General features: G+C 37.9%; 1 protein-coding gene and 1 pseudogene across 1 annotated transcript in view; both read left to right on the top strand.

Annotated features, from left to right (window-relative positions):
* The window catches only part of lrrc4ca (leucine rich repeat containing 4C, genome duplicate a), a 296,895-nt gene that overhangs the window by 138,545 nt on the left and 135,591 nt on the right, over positions 1 to 22,759 (top strand). The gene's annotated exons all lie outside the window — the stretch shown is intronic.
* On the top strand, positions 5,026 to 5,142 carry LOC137065619 (5S ribosomal RNA; annotated as a pseudogene).

A 22,759-nucleotide genomic window follows, 5' to 3' on the forward strand; every position in this document is an offset into this window, starting at 1 on the left:
AGAGTTTTTCAGACCGGATACGGTGAATGTTTAATCTATCAACAAGCTCTGTTTCACCTTTGTTGCTCTGGTTGGTGGTAGCGCTATCCTATCGCGTGCATAGGGAGTTTGAAAGACAACCGTTTATCCCGCCCCTCGGATTGAGCCCTGTCAATGGTGAGTTTCCAGACCAAACATCTTGATGTGGGTCTGGCTTGTCAGGCTACAGACCAGCTCGTCTGGCACCAACAACCATGCCACTTTCAAAATTGCTGAAATAACCTTTCTTTCCCATTCAGACATTTGTTTGGAGTTCAGGAGATTGTCTTGACCAGGACCACACCACTAAATGCATTGCAGCAACTGCCATGTGATTGATTGATTGATTGATTAGATAATTGCATGAATGATAAATTGAAGGTGAGGGTGAGTATATATATATATATATATATATATATATATATATATATATATATATATATATATATATATAGAATCAGAATAGTTTTAACATGTTGAATAATGTCAATGAATGATATTGTACAAAATACAATGTTAATGTATTTGGTCTTGGCGGACTAGATCTAGATTTCTACTGTTAATAGATTCATATATTTGTAGCTGTGAGCATGCAAGATATGCTGCTGCTGCATAAATAGGCCTACATAAATCCTGTAGCAGATCTAGGCAGGTTTCAGAGTAAATCTGAGAGTGTGCTACAGGACCAGCCTTAAAGCAAACAATGAAGCAGACTATTTAATTGTTGAGGAAGCAATCTCATTGGCTGCTTGATCAGCAGAGGCCAATCAGCTTGTGCCATGTGGTAATGATGTGATTGCTTGTAGAGTGCATGCAAAGGACCCGTCAGTCTGCACCGTCTAGAGTTTTTTCATTACTGAACCATATATATATATATATATATATATATATATATATATATATATATATATATATATATATATATATATATATATATATATATATATATATATATATATATATATGCGATGTACATTTAAGTTAGAATCAATTAAATTATTGTACAAAGTAGTCAACAGCCATACCAATTTACACCACCTACGTGTTATATTTCTGTTGGCATTTGGTTTACAATCCATTGGTATGCATCACCTAAACGCTCTGTTACATGGTAGTGTGCTTTTTTACATTTGACTTGTCAATCTTCAATCAACAAGTAGCCGTGATCAAGTTCCCTGGCAGACGCTCAAAATCAGTCCAGTCTTTTCGTTCTGCTCACTATGCTTTAGCATACTACACTGATGTGGAACGTTACACTGAAAAAGCAAGTACCACTTAATATGGCAAGCCTGAGGTTATAGTTTAACAAAGTGCACATCTAGTCAGGCCTTGCTACTTAAGAATTGCCATTTATGGCTCAAAGCTGCAGGGAATTTAGCATGTTTTAGCATTACCCATAAAGCATACTGGTTTATAATGGACATTGTCCATTACAGTCGATTTAATCCTAGTCAATACCACCCTAAATCAGTTTATAAAGGCACGCTTTCCAATAGGAAACAGTGTCAGGTTGTCAAACCACACTCAGCAGTAATCCTTAGGGAATGCTGTTTTGAATGGTAAACCAGTATACTTCAGGCAAACAGGCTGCAGACAAACCAAACATCCACGAGTCCCATGTGGCCAAATGTTCTCCATAATCGCAAAATGGCCACGCTGTCTCATTTGAAAACGCTGAGTGACAAGTGTGCGTGGGTAAACACACACACACACACACACACACACACACACACACACACACACACACACACTTTATCATATCTTAAAAAAAATGCCTCCGTAACACATTTGTTTATGCAGCTGACACCATTCGATTACATCTGCGCAGACAGGGAAATTGCCCTGCTTTTTACGTCCCTCCTCGCATCTATTTAAATTTGACTTGTCATGCTCCAAATGCTGCTGCTGTCAAGCTGTAACGACAGGCTGGCAATGGCTTGACATGCAACTAAATATATAATAAAAGAAGTTGAATGCGGTCAGCAAAAGCACTTTCCATCCTGCTTCGGAAAAAGTTATTACTCGTGCACAATGGGGTGTTAGCTCTCGGATTAGACTCTTAAGTGCGCATATTTTACCTGTTTTTTTGACCCACTGGGAAGCGCGGACTCAGATCTAATGGCGGGGTGTATTGTGACAGAGGAAGAACACAACAGATGTTTATGGGTATGTTGTCCGCATGTCGGCACTGCTATTATCGGAATTGCACTTCTCTGACTGACAGACATACAGACGTTGATGCTCAGTAGAGAGAGAGAGAGAGAGAGAGAGAGAGAGAGAGAGAGAGAGAGAGAGAGAGAGAGAGAGAGAGAGAGAGAGAGAGAGAGAGAGAGAGAGACTAGATGAAGCTGGACAGCTGTTCCTTTTCCCTCTCACTTTCTCCGCCTCTGAGTGACCTACCCGCAACTTAAACCTAATTGCCATGCAGGCCTTTTAAGTTCCCAAGCTGCAATTATGCTCGCAACTGCAGTATTGGCAGCGTTTATATGAAAATGGTTCTCATTGAAGGAATACAACATTAAAGGGAAAATTACACATTTTTAAGATTATTTTTTTCTCTGTAACACTAAATAAGGTATATAATATATATATATATATATATATATATATATATATATATATATATATATATATATATATATATATATATATATATATATATATATATATTTGCAACCAAATCAATTTCATACCATATATATATGAATGTAGAACCATCATGAAGACAGTAGGAAGTATGGAGGTAATAAGCAGAAATGCTATACAGTTATCAAACATTTCAGTCCTCACTGAATAAATGATAAATTAAAATATAGATTAATCCGTATTAAAGCTAAAAAAAAGTACAGTCAAGAGCAGTGACTGATTTTTCTCTTCTTTTTGTTCTTTGATTTACATTACAGATATTTGACATCAGGTTTATTGTGGAAGAGCAGGATGAAAATACAGCAAAAAATAAATACAGTACACTGTAAAACAAAACATGTCTCCAACTGAAATTTTTCTAGTGAATGATCACATCTAAATTTTACAGTTGGCCAAGTTTAATTTCTGTGAATTGATGCAATTTAATAGCCTAGAAATCTAGACGCACCCTAGCGGCAGCAAATTTAATCTGCCCGCAAGTGTCGTCTAGCAACTCTCAATACCCTTCTGAGCTGTATTCCTCTCAATCTGGACGGGCCAATCACATCGTGTATAGAGTCGGCGGGCGGGGCCATAATGACGACGGCGGAGTTGCGTTTGTGTGCTTCTAGTAAACACAGAAACTGGCGAACGGCGGCGGTCTTTCGAATCAGCTTTCACCGCGACTCTGGAAGACTTGGAGTTAAGCTTTTCTCTGAGAAAAGAACAAAGAACGGCACTGAAGTCATTCTTAAAAAGGGAAGATGTGTTCGGAGTTTAGCCGACCGGATACGGCGAATGTTTAATCTATCAACAAGCTCTGTTTCACCTTTGTTGCTCTGGTTGGTGTAGCGCTATCCTATCGCGTGCAGAGGGAGTTTGAAAGACAACCGTTTATCCCGCCCCTCGGATTGAGCCCTGCCAATGGTGAGTTTCCAGACCAAACATCTTGATGTGGGTCTGGCTTGTCAGGCTAGCAATTTAATACACAGAAATTCAATTTGGCCAGCTGAAAAATGTAGATGTGACCAGTCACTAGAAAATGTTCAGTTGGGGCCTGATTTTTTTTTTACAGTGCAGATCCACAAATGTGAATGTTTTAACCATAGGTACAGTTGTATTATTAATAAAATGTTCTTGCTAACTCTGCTGTTCACATTTAACAGCTCACTGTCAGATCATTCACATCAGGAGTTTGTGAGGAACATGTGCCCCCTCAACAGTTTCCAGATGCGATGCATTTTCACTTAGTTTAGCGATGAAAGCACATTTACAGCTTATGCAGGCAGGGGACAGTCCCCACTTTGGCTGTGCTGTTTCTTGGAGTTGAAATGATGCCTGTATAATTCATGCACCATCCCTATGGTTGTCAAACTCCAACTTTCGCGGGAAGATCACCAATCACTGACGTTAGTAAAGCAACCCTGTTTTCCTCCTGAAAACGCAAGCATAAAGGGCTGCCGTTCAAGATAATTTCTTACTGACGTTCAGACAAATCATAAGACGCAGCAGTGATATAATAGATGATTCTCTATGAGGGGGTGAATCTTTTTATCCACACAAATGTCTTATACTCCGTACAGTAAAGCTCCACCAAAAAAAAAAAACTGAAAGTGTCCCTCTTGAGGTATTATTCATGAGAAAGTTGCATTTCTAGACCCATTTTAGATATTATGCATGAGAAAGTTACTTTGTTTGAACCTTTTGAGGTATTATGTATGACAAAGTTAAAGTACAGTCTTGTTCTGTACCGTGTTCACAGCACCGTTTTCTTTTTCCTCGTAGGAAACAATGAATGTTTTGTATTGAACAGAATCATTTTGTTTTTCAGTCATATCATAGAATGACACAATGACACTTCAGAGACAGCAGCCATGCGAAGCAGCTAGCAAAATATTCAGCTAAAAATGTGTTGTTGTTTTCTTAAATTGCAGTTTGCAAAACTAAAAGTGTCTTACTAGGGGAATCACTAACTGAAGAAAAATCTAGCATGTTTCTACATTTTTCAGTAGCATAATAGTAGGTCATCCATCTTTAAATTTGTGTATTTCTAACAGTTAGCTCTTGTGTTTGTTAACAAAATGCTACACTCTTAGAAGAAAAGGTTCTACCGGTGCTACGTGTTTGGAACCCTTAAAAGGTTATATATAGACGTATAGTTGAGTATACTCCAAACAGCCTTTTATGCTAAAAGGGTTCTATAATGACAAGAAAGAACCCTTTTGGCACTTAAAAATGGTCCTATATAGAACACTGTAAAAAAAAAAATGTATTTCTTATCAAAGAAAAAAATGCATTTCTTATCTTAGCAAAAACTCTCTTAATTTTGAGTTATTTCCCCCCCAAAATAAGACGATTACTTTTGCTTGTCTAGTAAATTTAACTAGCAGCCATATCACCCTGTAGCCCAAGACTGGTTTCCCACTGAAGCTAAGCAGGGCTGAGCCTGGTCAGTACCTGGATGGGAGACCAACTGGGAAAACCAGGTTGCTGCTGGTAGAGGTGTTAGTGAGGCCAGCAGGGGGCGCTCACCCTGTGGTCTGTGTGGGTCCTAACACCCCAGTATAGTGATGGGGACACTGTACTGACAAAGAGCACCGTCTTTCGGATGAGACGTTAAACCGAGGTCCCGACTCTCTGTGGTCATTAAAAATCCCAGGATGTCCTTCGATAAAGAGTAGGGGTGTAACCCCGGCATCCTGGCAAAATTTGCCCATTGCCCTCTGTCCATCATGGCCTTCTAATAATCCCCATAACCTGATTGTCTTCATCACTCGGTCTCCTCTCCACCAATCAGCTGGTGTGTGGTGAGCGTTCTGGCCGAATATGGCTGCCGTCGCATCATCCAGGTGGATGCTGCACATTGGTGGTGGTTGAGGAGATTCCCCCCTTCTATGTAAAGCGCTTTGAGTGCCTTGAAAAGCGCTATATAAATCGAACGCATTATTATTATTATTATTAAATACTTCTTGTTTAAAGCAGCACTAGGTAACTTTTGCCCTCGGGGTCCCCCTACAGTTGGGAAAAAATATTGTCCTCTACTACTGTCGTAAACTCTGTCCTCTTACATCAGAGGATGCCATCGCGCGTGCATTTGTTGACATGAAAACCATGATAGCCCTGAACCAGTGATGAGCGGGTCGTCTTATAACCCGCGGACCCCGTATGTCTATTTAATGGTCGCGGGTGCGCGGCGGGCTGTAAAAATTTATACAGTGCTTATGTTTTAGCATGTCACATGAATATCATTTCATGGGTTTTATTTTTTTCAAACGCCAAATGATCACGATGCTCACGCTTACAAGCCAGCGTCATTATAGTAGTCTATTGGTTATAGTTTTACAGAATCTATGATACTTAAATTCAATGTGTTAATGGTAGGTAGTTACATAACAAGCATGACAGCATCGGTCGGGCACGCCTCCTCCTCCTTCATCTCACGCCAACAAGCAAACGCTGGTCCAATGTTGATCCTCGTTCTGCCTTTAATCCCATCACTTTTTTTGTTTCCTTTTATTGCTTTCCTCCTGAAAAACCTTTGCTTTCTTATTTTTCTGTGCTGCTTCGGATATGATTATAACATCGACAAACAAACGATAGTTGGGCTCGCAAGTCCGAATTTAAGGAAGTGGGGGTGGAAGTGACGTATATGCCGTAAAGCAGTCGAATTTTGTAGTTCTTTTTGTTCTCGGGTTACTACCAGAAACCTGAAGTTTAAAAGGACGATTAAGAATGATACAGACCCCATCAAGCTATGGCAGACGTGTCATTCAACCTATTGTAAGTCGATGTATCATCACAAGAGTCTTTTAAGGTTCTATCGGTGAACCTTTATGTAGAATATAGAATTGTTTCATCTAAGAGTGTACATTGCCATTTTATCATCACGCTTGTGCTTAAAGGGTTAGTTCACCCAAAAAAGAAATTGATGTCATTAATGACTCACTCTAATGTCGTTCCACACCCGTAAGACCTCCGTTCATCTTCAGAACACAGGTTAAGATATTTTATATTTAGTCCGAACGTGTATCTAAGTGTATGCACACTATACTGTCCATATCCAGAAAGGGAATAAAAACATCATCAAAGTAGTCCATATGTGACATCAGTTAGTTAGTTAGAATCTCTTGAAGCATCGAATATACATTTAAGTCCAAAAATAACAAAAACTACGACTTTATTCAGCATTGTCGCCAATGTTACATGATTTCAGCAGTTTGGCAGTTTGACACGTGATCCGAATCATGAATCAATACACTGATTCATGACCGTTTGAATCTTTATTTGAGGTTTGAAAACAAACGCGGATGACAAGACAATGCTGAATAAAGTCGTTGTTTTTGTTATTTTTGGACCAAAATGTATATTTGATGCTTCAAGAGATTCTAATTAAAGGTGCACTATGTAGTATTTTTGCAGTAAAATATCCAAAATCCACTAGGCCAGTGTTATATATTTTGTTCAGTTGAGTACCTACAATATCCCTACAATAACTATTTGTAAATTGTGAGAAAATTGCTATTTTAACTAACGACCGGGACGTTTCAGCATAGCGTTTGAGGGAGTCACCTGTCAATTGCGTCACATCAGCACTACCCTTGGTTTCGGGTTTTACTTGGCAGGAGTGCTTTACTCTTAGCAGTGTGAACAAGTGAATGCACGGAGTAACGTCATAACATAATTTTCAACACACATAAATGTATCTAATATGATAAACAGAGCTGCATTACCTCATAATCATAACCAGAAGAGCGGATCAAGTGCAGGCGCCCGGCGAATGTGTCCCGTCATAATAAAAGTCCCGGTGTTCGCGAGCCATGTGGTTGTGTAACAATCGCTCCAGCGGCCGTGCTCAGCTCCACAACACTCGGTCCTGCTCTGCTTTAGACTACAGTAACCTTAATAATCACATCTATTAACATGATTTCTGCCCGAGTCCTATTTCCCACGGGCTGTGAGGTGAAGACCACATGTCCCAAGATGCTGCACTCAAACTTTGCGTCATAAAACTACGCATTTATTTTGAATAGGTGACCTCCAGTGGATGGAAAGTTGCATAGTTCACCTTTAACTGACTGATGTCACATATGGACTACTTTATTCCCTTTCTGAACATGGACAGTATAGTGTGTATACACTTAGATACGCTGTCGGACTAAATATAAAATATCTTAAACTGTGTTCTGAAGATGAACGGAGGTCTTACGGGTGTGGAACGACATTAGGGTAAGTCATTAATGACATCAATTTCATTTTTGGGTGAACTAACCCTATAAGTGGCTTTCATAGCTACATTTTGTTAACTACCTTGAATGACATTTTCCTATAATGAGTACCCTTGTGAATTCCATTTTGCTTGATATTTCAGACAATAGAAGTAATTATGATTTTACATACAATAGCCTAGCCTACAAAGACGCGTGTAACGCCTACTTAAAGACACAATATGTAAGATTGTTAAAATAACCAATAACCATTAGAACAGTGTTATTTATTTTTTTTGACTTGTGTACTGTATCCCAGATGCCTCCAAGAATGTTATAATCCAGATAAATAAGCCTATTTTACCAGGACAAGGACCATGTCCGTGTTTTTCTATGAAAAGCAATGCTACAGTCAGATATTCTAATTTGAAATGTGCGTTCCGTGTTGGAATGTCTGTTTTTGTTTTGGTCTGTGTAATACCGCACGCCGCCATTTTACCCAATTGTATTTCAACACCACAGGTTGCCAGCTGGCAGGAAACACAGTGCATTACTGCCATGGAAGCCAGCAAACAAACTGGGTCAGAGATGGCAGATTCTAACAGAACTAAAAAGTCTCAGCATGCATCAAACATCTCTATGAATGAGAGCATATTAAAGCGGAGATAAATTAACAAATCAATTTACAGTGTGGCTTTCATTGTCGATTGCACTCGCCCCTGTGTCCTCAAGCTGGGACGATAGCAAAGACGATAAATATAACTATTAATACCTACAATAAAGACACAGAAAAACAATGCCATAGGAATAACTTTCAAAACGGTTATTTACCAGCTGATGATCAATTAAAAACATTGACAATCAGAATTCATCCTTCTATGAAGAGCTTAAGCATTTAAAGCGACAGATGACAAAACTGCACCACGCTTTAATTAACAGAATGTAATTCTGCTTTGGTGTTGATGCTAATATAGTTGCCTTTACAAATGTATACTGTAGTTTAAATTACTTTTAGCTTGGCATGCTAGTTTTAAAGTAGCTAATCCAAAATTGTCCATTACACTACATCAGTGGAAGTGAGTAACACTTCAACAAAGCAAGATTGCTCCCATTATAATCAACTAGTTTGGTTTTAAAGAAACCATATAATGGTAATAAGGAAACATTCATGGTTGTACCTGCTTACTATGGTCACTTCAGTTAAAACAGAATTATGGTCAAGCCAGGGGCATTGAAAGAAGGAGTTGAAAAATATCAAAAAGGACACAAAGTAACTCTTTCCTTATTTTGCACATCAAATACTAACCCCGTGAGGATGGCATAATCTCATTCTGAATAGGGAAATGGAGCGTATGCTGGAGGAGAACTGTGAAGGAGGCTAACTAGCACTCAGCGTGGGCCATACGACAACAAGAGAGGGAAGGATGAGAAGAAAGAGAGTCAGAGATGAGGGTTATATAGGCTCAGCTGGAGAGAGAAGAACAATGTGATGGGTTAGGTCGTCTCCCATGGATACGCTGAGACTCAAAGCTGTGTGAAGGTGGCAGGCAGCCAGTGTGTTTTCATCCTCAGCTTTCATTAACTCTGGTATTACCTGCCATGGATCATGGTTCCCGAGGCTACCTGGTGTTAGCATATGTGCAGGTGCTTTAGTTGCCATAAGGCAGGGCGGGGAGAAATGCAGCTCAGATCTTCTGTCATTTCCTCTGTCTCGTACAAACAAACGTGTTTGTCATTTTTTTGTTTGTTTTGAAGTGATTTAATGTTAGGTCTGCTTCTCAGATTTCCCCCCAATCTTTGGGGTAATATTTTAGTTTACAAAGGCTGCATTTATGTGATCAAAACTTTAGACCAGTTTTAGACCAGGTCAATGGCGCATTCATATTCAGTTGCCGTTTTCAGACCAGCACGCTTATGGGTGAACAGATGGGTGCGAGTACATTTTCTATTTAAACGACGTGTCACTGGACGTGAAAATGATAACTGCATCAGGTTAAAACTAGAAAAAAACCCTTTTTCATTCATTCATTCATTCATTCTTTCATTTACACGGATCAGTCGTTCCTGATCTCTTTGCAGAAAAACAACCCCAAAGCATGTTTCCACCCCCATGCTTCACAGTAGGTATTGTGTTCTTTGGATGCAACTCAGCATTCTTTCTTGTGACAAGTTGAGTTTTTACCAAAAAGTTATATTTTGGTTTCATCTGACCATATGACATTCTCCCAGTCGTCTTCTAGATCATCCAAATGCTCTCTAGCAAACTTCAGACAGGCCCGGACATGTACTGGCCATAAGCAGGGGGACCAGCTGGCACGGCAGGATTTGATTCCCTAGCGGTGTAGTGTGTTACTAATGGTAATCTTTGTTACTTTGCTCCCAGCTATCTGGAGTTCATTCACTAGGTCCCCTCGTGTGGTTCCGGGTTTTTTGCTCACCGTTCTTGTGATCATTTTGACCCCGCGTGGTGAGATCTTGCATGGCGCCCAAGATCGAGGGAGATTATCAATGGTCTTGTATGTCTTCCATTTTCTAATAATTGCTCCCACAGTTGATTTCTTCACACCAAGCTCCTTACCTATTGCAGATTCAGTCTTTTTAGCCTGGTGCAGGTCTACAATTTTGTTTCTGATGTCCTTTGACAGATCTTTGGTCTTGGCCATAGTAAAGTTTAGAGTCTGACTGTTTGAGGTTGTGGACAGGTGTCTTTTATACTGATAACAAGTTGAAACAGGTGTCATCAATACAGGTAACGAGTGGAGGACAGAGGAGCCTCCTAAATAAGAAGTTACAGGTCTGTAAGAGCCAAAAATCTTGCTTTTTTTGAAGGATGACCAAATACTTATTTTCCACCATAATTTGGAAATAAATTCTTTAAAAATCAGAAAAAGATTTTTTTCCAATTCTGTCTCTCATAGTTGAAGTGTACCTATGATGAAAATTACAGGCCCTTCTCATCTTTTTAAGTGGGGTAACTTGCACTGGTGGCTGACAAATAGTTTTTTTGCCCACTGTATATTTATCGTTAAGGCAGTCTTAGGTAAATTGCTTTCTTATATTTCCAAATTTTAATGTGTTGTACAAATAGTTATAGTACTAGATCCCTATTGTATATTCATTGTTTTTTTTTGTTTTTTTAGAATGGTAAACTCATGATGAAAATACTTATTTTGCAAAGAGCTTTAAACGAGTCTTATAATGGCTTTTCTTGATCTGATATTTTATGAATTGTTTGTATGATTATTGTTTTGTGGTTGTGTGTGAAACTTAAAGTGCTGCCGTCTTGACCAGGTCTCCCTGGAAGAAGAGATTTAATATCTCAATGAGATCTCCTGGTTAATTAAAGGATAAATAAATAAATAAATAAATAAATAAATAAATAAATAAATAAATAAATAAATAAATAAATAAATAAATAAATAAATAAATAAATAACTTTTAGAACTTAGCTACATGCTGGTATGCATGTGTAATGGGAGGTTTATGAATATATTGTTGCTTTGTCCGCACATTATATGTAATGCAATATGCTAAAAAAAAGTGTAAAACATTCTCAAGGGATATTTTTATCATTATATACTCTGACTATGATCATCATCATCACACTAATTTCATCTTAAATCCACTGGCACACCAAACATGTTATGTATTAAATCTGTATTTCCTCAATAATCTTATGCCTTTTTAGGGTCATACCAGTTTGTTTGTTTTCTTGGCAGTGATGAGAAGGCTTTTAAAGATTAGCAATGAAATGATTTGTAATTAATCCTCTTGAGAGGAAAACAAGAAACATTGACAACTACAAAACATGAAGCTGTTTTGCCTTTTCGAGTAAAATCTCATTCTAATCGGGTCACATCTAAATGGAGCGAATGGTAAATCTGTGAATGTCATTACCCTGAACCTGGCCTCTTCTATCTCTTCCTTTCTGCGCTTCTGTGCTCCAATAAATATACAAATGCATGCTGCGTGTTGCAGTAGCACCATAAAAGCAGTGCGCAATTGCTCCCATCGGCAATGCTATTAGGACCGACATCAGTATTCAATACATGCTGCGTAGCAGTCTATACATGTACTCAGCAGGCCTGTAAGATGGTCGCACGTAAGGATACAGGATGAATTAATGGATTTTGTGCATGCGAATGAATCAATGGGCTAATGCAATTAGTGTCTGTCTGTATGAAGCACATGCAGCCACATCCTTTTCTTCAACCACTTACGAGGAGAATTAATTATAATTTAATTACTTAAAGCATTAATTATATCACAAAATCTTATTTACAATTAAAGCCATCAATGGTAAGTCCAGCACCTTAAAAGTGCACGGGCACCAGATTTGCTGCCAACTTTTACCTCAACCTGTGGGTGAACATATGTTTCCTGTCTTTTAGCAGACTCCTGTCCGCAGGCTACCGCTCGGTGTTTTACAGTGGCTTCTGGTTTTCCTTCAGGCCTGCTAAACTTGTTTCCCCAGCCCAGGCTGACGGCATCTGAGCTTTAACAGGAAGGTGTCCCTTTGAGGCTGCTGATAAGTTTATCTGAGGGCAGGGGGACTCCATATCTCTGTCGCCTTTGGCTAGCCCTGGGGCCTGAACCCACTTCAGTCAACCTCTCTTTGGCAGGACAGAGGAGGCCCCGGTGACACGAACCTCAGTGTCCCACAGTACTGACTGCATGGTGAGGAAATGTGTCTATATAGGACATGACTGCACTGATGGTTAGTGTTTGTCTTGTGTTATTGTTGGTAATGCGCATGCAGTAATGCATCATCTAGTTGACTTTTATCAAAAAGAGTTTTGGCAACAATCTGTTTTAATTTAAATAATTTCAGCATGACTGTTATCGTGTTATTTTTAGTTTATTTTACGTTTAATGTGCAGAAAGTGAATACACACACACAAACACACACACACACACACTCATCAGGCATAACATTATGACCAATGAAGCGAATTAAGTGAAATGGGCAAGAGTTTGACAAGGACCATATGTTGATGGCTAGACGACTGGGTCAGAGCATCTAAAAAATTTCAGTTTATGTGAGGTTTTCCCAGTCTGCAGTGGTCAGTATCTATCAAAAGTGATCCAAGGAATGAACAGTGGTCAACCGGGTCATGGGCGGCCAAGGCTCAAAGTTGCACGTGGGGAGCGAAGGCTGGCTCGTGTGGTCCGATCAAACAGACAAGCTTCTGTAGCTCAGATTGCTCAAGAATTTAATGCTGGTTCTGATAGAAAATTGTCAGAATACACAGAGCAAATATCGATCTGTTTCAGTAAGCCATATGGACCAATTTGATGATGCTTTTAAGGTGTTTTTGTCATTTTACAGCTTGACTACACCAGTCCTCATTCACTTTCACTGTGTAACATTTCTGCACATATGATTAACTGCCTCGCCTACGCTGTCATTTTTTGTGCTTTTAATCTCGGTTATTCTCATCCCGGTGAAACCATCAGGAATTCTTTCATTTCCAAATGTGTCGTCTTAGTAGTTGCTTCCTCTCACTCCTGAGGAGTTCAAAGTAGGACAGTGGAGAGGCGAGTGTGGACAGTTAAAGGTGTGAGCTCTTCTTGCAGGCGTTTTCTAAAGCACCAGTGGGGGGTCAGGGCAAGACAATCAAACACAATCGTCTGGGAGGGGGTCTGTTGATGACTCCCCATCTGTTGGTGCAGCCCGGTGTGTGTGTGTGTGTGTGTGTGTGTGTGTGTGTGTGTGTGTGTGTGTGTGTGTGCCCTTGTTTATATTACATTGTGGGGACCAAATGTCCGCATAAGGATAGTAAATCCTGAGATCACCTACATTGTGGGGACCAGCTAGCGGTCCCCACTTTTTAAAAGCCTTATAAATCATACAGGATGAGTTTTTTTGAGAAAGTAAAAATGTAGAATGTTTCATGTGATGTGTGTGTGTGTGAGACAGAGAGAGAAAGAGCAACAGTGTGAAAAAAGATGGGGTATTGAGGTACACGGATAGAAATTATCAAAAAATGTACACCAAGGAAAGAAAGTGGTTAAATTCTTGATTGGGAAAGATATGTTTTGCCTTAATATACATGCTCAGACTAAGAGCTTGCCAACAATTTTTCTACATACAGTTAAATAATACAGAAAATCAGCAGCCAGATTTACTAAACCACTTTCAGGATTTACTATACACGTAATGAGAAATTAGAGATGAGCTGAGGATGGTTACTTTTGCACCCGACATTATTGTAAATGCTTTTTTTGGAGTTCCCTGTCGGGCTGTTAAACATATGGGTGATGAGTATTTAAATTAATCATCCAATGTGATTTACTAAGGTTTGCAGTATATAATAATAATAATAATAATTTCATAAGTATTCATGCTGCCTTAATTTTAGGTTTAGTCAACTCAAATATACTCAAATATAAAAGATGTCACTTAGGATGCTTTCACACCTGCCTCATTTAGTTTGGCTGAACTGTACTAGAGTTCGTTTCCCTCTTTGGTGCGGTTCGTTTGGTCAGGTGTGAAAGCCATCGCACTCGGGTGCGCACCAAAAGCGAACCAAACAAGCGTACCGAGACCTCCTTAAGAGGTGGTATCGGTGCACTTTCAAACGAACTCTGGAGCGGTTTGTTTGTGGTGAGAACGTGATCCAACCTCGAACAGAACCAACTGCAAAAGTACTGATCATTTTTGGACTGAACCAGCTGCCGTAGTTAGCTGCGCTGACATTGTGTGCATGACATTATTACCTGATATCGTTGGAAATATTTTTGGGAAGATGAGCATGTCAGTTAAGAATAATTAATGCATGCCTCCGCTTGAAGTGACCAGCGATGTGCGCTCGCCGTCTGCAGTGCATTAGAACGTTGTTTTCATGTCGCATCCGTGCTTCATTAGATAAATGTTTTGTTTGCATACTGTGGTAAATACACAAAGTGTAGTAGATTATGGCCAGGGACAAAACGGGCCCGCGCAGTCGTCTCTCCATAGAGTTATTATAGTTTGCTGCCTTTGCCTCTTCTGTTGGAATTTTTCCACACGTAACGTAAATTCTGACCAATCGAAAAGCAGTTTAGGAAATACGCCATGGCCAATGAGTGATGTGGATGTTGTCACGTGCCTGCGTTTTGGTTCGTTTCAACTAGTTCGGAACAAAGCAATCAGTGTGGTGTGAAAAGGAACCAAAAAAGCTGAAACATGCAACAATGTATAATTGTTTGCCCTTGGTTCGGACCAAATGAACCGAACTAGAGATGTGAAAGCACCCTTAGTATAACTTCACATTTCAAGTTTCTAAGTAAGTACATTGTAGTCAGTGTAATGGTATTTACTCCATTACCGTCTAAAAAAAACAATTTTGCACCTGACACAATGTGCATTCTCAGTAGATCACCCACACTGTAAAAAAATACCCATCAAATTTACGGTAAAAAACCGGCAGCTCTGGTTGCCAGAACTTCACCGTAAAAAATACGGCAGTAACGTTTTAGGTTTTACGGGAAAACAGCATATAATTTAAAGGTTTATAATGTGGTAATTACGGTTAAAAATTGTTTATTTTACAGTTCAAAATCATATAATTTGAAAGTTTATACTGAAATAATTATGTGTACATAGTACACTATAAAATAATAATGGTAAAAAAAATGTATTGAACTGAAATATTAAATTACCGACTTATTGAAATGCTAATATCTGTTATTTTCCTTTTATATAATTTGACAATCACCAATTATAGTGGTGATGAGAATCACATGATGAATCAAAGCTCATCACACGCAGCTTTTGGAGGGACAATATTAACATATAGAAGGTGCACACACAAACACTAAACACCAAACACCATCATGGTAACACACATGATGTTTTAAAAATGCAATAAACATTAATTTAACAACATTAGATGTAACATAAAACCTTAATGTACATAAGTGATTAGAAAAAACTAAGAAGAAACATTGTTAATTCAATGAAAATGCATCAAATGCGAAGTGCCATGTGGGGAATTCTGGGAATGTCAATTTACGTTTTTTCACTGTAAATTACACAATGCCCTATTCTTTTTCACTTCGTAAAACTGTAAATTTAACGGTATTTTACTGTAAAATAAAATAAAATGTATAAATCTTTAAATTATATAGTTTTGAACTGTAAAATAAATGTTTTTTAACCGTAATTATTACATTATAAAACTTTAAATTATATGCTGCTGTCCTGTAAAACCTTAAACGTTACTGCCGTATTTTTTACGGTAAAGTTCTGGCAACCACAGCTGCCGGTTTTTTACCGTAAATTTTATGGGGATCTGTAAAAAGTGTACACTGTAAAAAAACTACAAAAAAATGTTATTTTTACAGGAAAATGCTGGCAGCTGTGGTTACCAGAGAATTATGAAACTATGCGCACAATGAAATTCAAAATTAGGCGGACAAGTACAAGTCTGTGGTTAGAGGAGGCACAGTTTTTTTAATTTTTTTTTAATTAAAAATAAATAGAAAACCAGTAAGTATTACATTAAAATGTAAAGCATAAGATTTTTTGTATGTAAACTGCATATGCATTTCCAATGCATTTGGATTATTTTTACATAGACAAATTAATAAACTGAAGGTGATTGATATATGCCAGTTATACGTAAATGAAACAGTTAGGAATTATGTAAAAGTACACAGAAAAACGGCAATGTTAAATGAACACTTCCTAGTGTTGATGTGTGTGCTCACTACTGAGTTAAAGTACCATTGAAGCAGTGTTGAAGTTAATGAGATAATTAAGAGATGATTGAGCATTAATGATGAACACCTGGTGATGATGAACAGAATCACTGAAGGAAAGAGAAACACTACAACTGACTTCAGCCACAGCTGTAGATGAAATCAACTGAAGATATAAGTAGACATTCAATCTCTGAAGATCTCAGCAGAGGATTAAACAACTCCACAAACAGCATTGCCAGCTTCACACATTACTAACCAGACTGACTTTATTGTTGTAATTTCTGTTTTAATTAAAATAATAGTTTTTTTTTTGAAGTCACCATGATGATGAGCAGTGTTTGCTTTAGTTGGGCTCTTGACCCTTGACTCTCCAACATTAGTTTTCTGGCTGCTTAACCTGTGTTTATAAAGCACTTTGGTTATGGCATGGAAAGCCAAAAACCATGGTCAGGTGATTTGGCTCTTTAATGATGATTATATAAGCATCATGTAGTGGCTGAATCACTAAACTCATTCAGATTCTAATGCTCTGGATATAGAGGTAATGTGTTAATTGTGTAGTATGTGTAAAAAAGCCATGTGGTTTATTTTGTAAACTCATGCATCGCTGTGACAATCAAACAATTTGCAGGACCAAAAAAAAGGTTTAATCTACGGCATTATTTAGACAAACACAGACATCAAGAATCAGTGTGTGCATCTCTACAATGGTGAAAGAAAAAAAAAATCACAATTCAGATGCATAATTTATTCATGCTGCAATGCATGCTGGGACCCATTGGAGAGTTTTGATTGGTGGTACCCAGCATTCACTGCAGCATGAAGCTTTTCATTGATTGTCACCATTGTTGAGATTCATACACTGATTCTTGATATCTGTTTGTGTCTAATAATTGCCATAGATTAAACCTTTTGTGCACTATTTTTTTTTTTTTAATTCTGCATATTAGATTGTCACAACAGCGCTCATGCTATAGAATCAACTGGCCACTATTATGATAAAACAAAATTAATAACACATAAACAGAGTCTTAGACTCTGAACAAGACCAGTGATCACTACATGATGATTATATAATCATGAACTAAGAGACAAATCATCTGACCATGTTTCTGCTTGGCTTTCCATGCTGTAACAAAAGTGCTTTATAAACACAGTTAAAGCAGCCAGAAAACTAATGATGGAGAGTCAAGGGTCAAGAGCCCAACTAAAGCAAACACTGCTCACCATCATGGTGACTTCAAAAAAAACTATTATATTCAATAAAACATCCACATCCACAGAAATAAAGTCAGTCTGGTTAGTAATGTGTGAAGCTGGTAATGCTGTTTGTGGAGTTGTTTAATCCTCTGCTGAGATCTTCAGAGATTTAATGTCTTCTTTTATCTTCAGTTGATTTCATCTAAAGCTGTGGCTGAAGTCAGTTGTAGTTCTCGTGTTTCTCTTTCCTTCACTGATTCTGCTCATTATCATCAGGTGTTCATCATTAATGCTCAATCATCTCTTAATTATCTCATTAACTTCAACACTGCTTCAATGGTACTTTAACTCATTAGTGAGCACACACATGAACACTAGGAAGTGTTCATTTAAGGTCTGCGATTTTTCTGTGTACTATTACATAAATCTTAACTGTTTAATTTACGTGTAACTGGGATTTATCCGTCACATTTAGTTTATTAATATAATTAAATAAATCTTACCTGTTTCATTTATAAATGATTTACAAATAAGATTTTTATTACTGATTCTTAGATAGTGATTCTTAGTAAGTTGATTAATTTGTTTGTTAAACTTACATAATCCAAATGCATGGAACATTTATATGCAATTCAAATACATGTTTAGACATTTTTTAAGTGCATAAACGTGTAAAGTGACTTACATTTTTAAGAACAACTGACAAAAATTTTAATTGTCACAATATTTGCATGTCAAATTAACAAAATAGTTTTTACAGTATTTTCTCAAAAAACTTACAGGTTTTTAATACCAATATTTGTAGTTTTATCAAATAAATTTTATTAATCACATGTTGTAAATATAACAAAATATTCTGTTTAATAGTTTACAAAAGTTCACTGTGATTCAAACAAAAAAATATATATGCTTTTGGGTTTTCTATACTTTTCTGTTGGGATTTTACATTGTTTTTCTGTAAATTTCACGGGCATAAGGTTAGATCTATTGCAGTTATTCACCGTATATAGTAAGGAAACTTTGTGTTAACCAAATAACAATTTTTAACTGTAGCATTTTTACAACCTTTAACCGTTAAAATCACGATCATTTTTTACAGTGCATGTTTAGGGTTGAATGAGGGATGAGGCGAGGACCTAGAGATAAAAAAATAAAAAAACTAATACTACCCAATTGGGGAAAAAAGACTGGCATCTGGACAATGCAGGACTGGACATCAGGTGTGGAAGGTCATTCCACCAGCTTGGAACAGTCAAAGAAAAGGCCTGTGAAAGTGATTTGGGATGGGACCACAATGCGCTGTTTACTTGCAAAACACAAGCTTCTGGGTTGCATGTAGGTCTGAAGTATTGAGTTTAGGAAGGTGTATGGGTGCAGAGCCAGTGGTTGTTCTGTAGGCAATTATCAGTGCCTTGTATTTGATGCGAGTGGCAACTGGCAACCAGTTCAAATTGTGCAATTTGACGTGTACTCTCTTCAGCTCATTAAAGACCACTCTTGCTGAAGCAATGTGGTCATTGAAGTTTAACCGATCATCAAACACAATCCAAGGTTCCTGGTCATTCTGAATGGTTATGGTTGACGAATCTAGCTGAATGGAGAAGTTGTGATAAAGTGTTGGGTTGGCTGAGACCATAAGCAGGTTGAGGTTTTCACAAGGTTGAGTTGATGGTGGTGGTCCTTCATCCAGCCAAAAATGTCTGTCAGGCAGGCTGAGATCTGAGCAGTTGGATCATCTGGTTGGTATGAGAGGTAGAGATGTGTGTCATCAGCATAAGAGTGATATGAAAAAAAAAAAAACGTTTGTGAATGACTACGTAGTGATAACACGTAGATGGAGAAGAGAACTGGTCCAAACACTGAGGCACCCCAGTGGCTAGATGTTGCGACTGAGGAGGGTGACGTGGGAGAGGTGGGGCAACTGAACCAATAATCAGGTAACAAGATGGGCGGGGTTTGGTCTTAACCTGAGACATCATGCTCATGAAATGTTGGCTGAACATCTGATGCATATGGCACAGTTTTCAAGAAAAACACTTCAGTTTTGAAGTCGTCATCTGGTTGAATTCTACAGGATGTCCACGAGACGTGTGTTGCGTTCTTTAACGGTCCGGATGGAAATAAATGCCATCATGACCCGTGGAAGAAGAACGCTGTTGTGTTTACAACTGTGAAAATGAGCGCTCACCAGGATCAACTATATTGGTTTATCATTGGTTTTTCAAAAGTATGTGAAGTTCCCGGCTTCATTGTTGCCGTAAACTTGCAACGTTCTTGAATTAATAAATTATAGATGCATGCCGTTCTGTTATTGCAGGACCATCGACTTTTTCAGAACCTTAACCCTTGATGGTTTATTGGATTGACTTCATTGAGGGCACCATTGTGATCATGCTGTTTTGCCCCCAATTAAAATGGCAGCCACTTCTTGAATGTTCCAGTGGTGGCATATAAAAGATGATAAATTGACCATTGTCCTTGATTCTTCTCTGCCTCAGAACAGACTCCCCTAATAAATTGACCCCCGTTTCATTCAGCCATCAGTCAAACAGGCCTGAGAAGCGTAATAACGCAGGATAATAGTGCAGTAATAGGCCGGGGAGATCTGGGGAGTCTCGCGTCTTGTTATCTTCCTCCACGGCTGGTGCTCGTGCTACTCTGTGGGTAGGCAGACAGGACAGAAGGTCAGTGCGTGTCCCTCTGCCAAAACTCGCAGGGTTTTTCCCTTTTACCCCGTTTTTTCCTGTGGTTTTTAAGACGTCCTGATGAGACTGTGTTTCTTTGAGATGCCATCTGCTGCTCTTACCATCCAGATTAAAGAAACAAACAGGCAAATAATTTAATAGGCAAAACGTCTGTCTGTCATTCTATCTATCTATCTATCTATCTATCTATCTATCTATCTATCTATCTATCTATCTATCTATCTATCTATCTATCTATCTATCTATCTATCTATCTATCTATCTATCTATCTATCTATCTATCTATCTATCAGCATCCATCCATCCATTGATCCATCCATCCATTGATCCATCCATCCATTGATCCATCCATCCATCCATCCATCCATCCATCCATCCATCCATCCATCCATCCATCCATCCATCCATCTATCTATCTATCTATCTATCTATCTATCTATCTATCTATCTATCTATCTATCTATCTATCTATCTATCTATCTATCTATCTATCTATCTATCTATCTATCTATCTATCTATCTATCTATCTATCTATCTATCTATCAGCATCCATCCACCATTGATCCATCCATTGATCCATCCATTGATCCATCCATCCATCCATCCATCCATCCATCCATCCATTCATCCATCCATCCATCCATCCATCCATCCATCCATCCATCCATCCATCCATCCATCTATCTATCAGCATCCATCCATCCATCCATCCATCCATCCACCTATCCATCCATCCATCCATCCATCCATCCATCCATCCATCCATCCATCCATCCATCCATCCATCCATCCATCCATCATCTATCTATCTATCTATCTATCTATCTATCTATCTATCTATCTATCTATCTATCTATCTATCTATCTATCTATCTATCTATCTATCTATCTATCTATCTATCTATCTATCTATCTATCTATCTATCTATCTATCTATCTATCTATCTATCTATCAGCATCCATCCATCAGCATCATAAAATGTCATTCTCAAAAATCCTGTGCTTCCAACATTATATCAACGGTTTGGTTTGCATCTTTTCTGTTCCAACATAACGATACTGCTATGCACAACTAAACTGTTCTTCTACACCAGACTCAGCAAATAATTGATATATCCATCTCACTTTATGCACAGAGACATTGTCATGCTGGAACAGAAGAGGACCTTCTCTACACTGTAAAAATAATTCAGGTCTCCAAATGAACATTTTCTAGTGACTGATCACATCTAAATTCTTCAGCTGGCCAAACTGAATTTCTGTTAATTAAATTTCATCAATTCACAGAAATTCAATTTGGTCAACTGAAAAGTTTAAATGTGATCAGTCATTAGAAAATGTTCAATTGGAGACATTATTCTTTTTTTACAGTGTAAATTGGCCTGCAAGTCATCTGAATTCTATATTAATGTATAGTTGCTTAGCAAATCTAGGCTTTGAGTAAATATTGTTTATTGTGATTATTAAGTTAATAATTCAATTACTTTGTTTACTTTACTTTGTTTTATATTGTTTTAACTTTGTCATATTGAAGTTGCCACTGGTTTATATAGTCAATAAGTTCCTAAAGGCTGTGAATTTAACACTACATTATCAATATAAATATAGGCTATATGTATGGATTATTTGGATGATTAATACATACAAATAAACTCATAATTCATCTCTGTGTAAGTGGTATTGCGTGTATATTAGGGGGCGTAAATCATTAGTGGTTTGCATTACACATATTGCTTTGATCAAAGTCATTACATAGTCTTTCATCTTTTATAATTCTTAAGCTTCTAATGGGGAGAGCTGATCAAGGACTGTGATGATATAAGGTGTCTTTACAAGCCGAGAGACTTTCAGGAAGAAACCCCTGGAGATGTCACACCAATTACCAGAAGGGGCTGAAGGAGACCTCGATTTGCTCATCAGTCTGACATGTAGGGCTACAAAAAGTGCAAAGAGACGTTTGCAGAAACATGAAATCCTGCCACTTAAAGAATATAAAAGTCACTTGGTGAGTAACTGAACTGAATAAGATTTAACTATTCAAGTCATCTTTTTTTTTACTTTCTTTTAATGTTATTTGTCAAAATCAAAATGTTAACTTCACAAATCCACTTTTTTTTTTTTTTTTTTTTACTGAATATCCTTTCATTCAGAAATATGTTATATTACAGTAGTAAAATGGGTGGTGATTGTAGAGTATTTTGACTTAGTGTTTAATATTAAAAACCTTTACAGATAAGTGAAAAATTGCACAGCAAAATGTTGTATCAAATATGTAAATTAGTGGCTGTATAGCCCTGATGATCAGAAATCAGAAACCA

The sequence above is a fragment of the Pseudorasbora parva genome, chromosome 25, assembly GCF_024679245.1.
Source record: "Pseudorasbora parva isolate DD20220531a chromosome 25, ASM2467924v1, whole genome shotgun sequence".
Taxonomy (NCBI): Eukaryota; Metazoa; Chordata; class Actinopteri; order Cypriniformes; family Gobionidae; genus Pseudorasbora; species Pseudorasbora parva.